The following is a 2,309-nucleotide window of genomic DNA, read 5'->3' as shown; positions in this document are numbered from 1 at the left end:
GGTTTAGTAGGCACGTCTTTTTAAATAGATACACATAGAAATATTTAGCATGAACACATGAATATATTTATAATTTACTTTGAATACCTCAACAAAAACCTCACATTTGAAGTAAATATATCAAAATAGTAAGAGACATGGAACCAAACCAATAAATATATAGTATTAATCATATGATTCCTTTTGCTTTTTTTTGAAAATGGAAGATTATATCATGAAAAGAAAAATAGGTACTGAGCACAGTGTTTCATAAACACCTGTAACCCTAACTACTTAGGGAGTTGAGAAGGAGGATCATTTTAACCAGGAAGTTCAAGGCCAGCCTGGGTAACATAGTAGTGAGACCAGTTTTTAAAAACAAAATGAGAGAGTTGGGATGGAAAGAAGGAGGAAAGAAAGAGGGAGGAGGATGAGAGAAGAGGAGAAAGAGAATGAAAAGGAAGAGGAAACAAGAGAAGAAAAGGAGGAAGGGAAGAAAAAGAAAAAAGGAAGAAGGAAAGGAAAACGAAAAAGATAGGAAGAAGAAATATATATATATACATACATAGAGATATATAGATATACCAATAGATAGATAGATGATAGATATATAGATTGATTGATAGATGAGATAAATAGATGGATAGATGATAGATAGATAGATAGATAGATAGATAGATAGATAGATAGATAGATATGATATAGATAGATAGATGATAGGTAGGTAGGTAGATAGATAGATAGATAGATAGATAGATAGATAGATAGATAGATAGATAGATAGATAGATGATAGATAGATAGATCAGGAGCTCAGTGTAGTGTAAGTGAGAGGTGGGTAATGAGGTGAACACAATGTGGAACAACTGAGAGAAATATGGGTGCTTAGAGCATAGCAGTGAGCCTCAAAACCACAGTGATTTGGAGAAAGTAATTGAGGGATGGTTGATAGGGAAGCAGTGACAAGCTAGTTGTTCTTGAAATCAGTTTATTACAAAAGTAGCGCATGTCCATTCCTGCACTGCATAAGCCAGACTCTGAAGGCAGAGGGCCTGCTGTACCAAGTGAGAGTCAAGAGAAAGCATGCGAAATACTTAAGGCAGAACAGAAACGCAGGGAAAACTGAGAGCCATGAGGAGAGAAAGAGAGATGCCCTTTACCCGGGCATCTGGATGAAGCCTCTCACCAGCAAAAATTCCAGCACAATTTGCAACTTAAGATCTTCTCCCTTCTCAACCATAAACCTGAAATAGTCTAGTAATCTCAACAGAAATCTCATTTAAAGAGGAAGGACATGTACTATAAACTCTTTGTGTAACCCTAGCAGCTTCTGATTTTACCTTATCGGATTCTAAATTCCATCCAACAGATTTCTGTAGCCACCTTCTGTATCTCTCTTGTCAAACAGGGAAGAGAGGAATATAAAATTTTTCTTAGCAACGTTCTGAGCTATATCTAAAGAGCCATCAAAAGAATGTATGTGACTAGTGCTGAGACAGCTAATTGCTTCCTTTTTCTTGAAGAAGCTTGTAGACACATGCCAGCACATCTTTTTTCCCTCCTCTCTCATGGGAAGCACATACCCCCACTTACTCTTACTTTCCTCTAAGTATCTTTCTTCCTTTTTAGCCCTCATGCTCGAGCCTATATTAAAATATCTAATAAAATCACCAATTCTGCTTTACTGTACAGGCTAGTCCTGGAATTCTTTTCAGCATGAAAACCATGAATCCCCATCTGGCCTGAGTCAGGTTCCTAAAAGCTAAGGGGAATGCCTCAGGCTGCTGAGGGTGGCATGGTAGAGCTGTGTGTCTGTGCTCCCTCACCGCTGACACAGGGAGATTACAAATAATGCTGCAAGAGAGAGAATGGCATACCTGACTAGAGACTGATCAGGCTGGGTTTGAGGTTTGTCTTGAAGGTTAAGGGAGCTGCGGGATAATTTCAAGTAGGAAACTGACATGCTCACATCATACACTATGACTGATATCAGTCCTCAGCAATGAGGAAGTAGCAACAGGAGCCAGAAAACCTGGGTGACATCAGAGGAAGAGGCAAAATTATCAGTCAGGAGAGGGCACAGAAAGGTCACTTTTCTGCATGTTATGGTAGAGGTATAAAATTTAGGAAATACATAAATAAACATAATTTTTAAAAATGACAATACTTGGTATATTTTAACACATTTAAAGAAAAATGAGATAAATAAATAAATAAAATTTGAGGGGTAGGGAAGTAGCTCAGTGTTAGGACATCTGCCTAACATGCACAAGGACATCTTTTTATTTATTCTTTGTGTATTTCACACCATGCATCTCCATCCCATTTATT

The sequence above is a fragment of the Peromyscus maniculatus genome, chromosome X (assembly GCF_049852395.1).
Source record: "Peromyscus maniculatus bairdii isolate BWxNUB_F1_BW_parent chromosome X, HU_Pman_BW_mat_3.1, whole genome shotgun sequence".
Taxonomy (NCBI): Eukaryota; Metazoa; Chordata; class Mammalia; order Rodentia; family Cricetidae; genus Peromyscus; species Peromyscus maniculatus.
Note: the sequence above shows the minus strand (reverse complement) of the source record.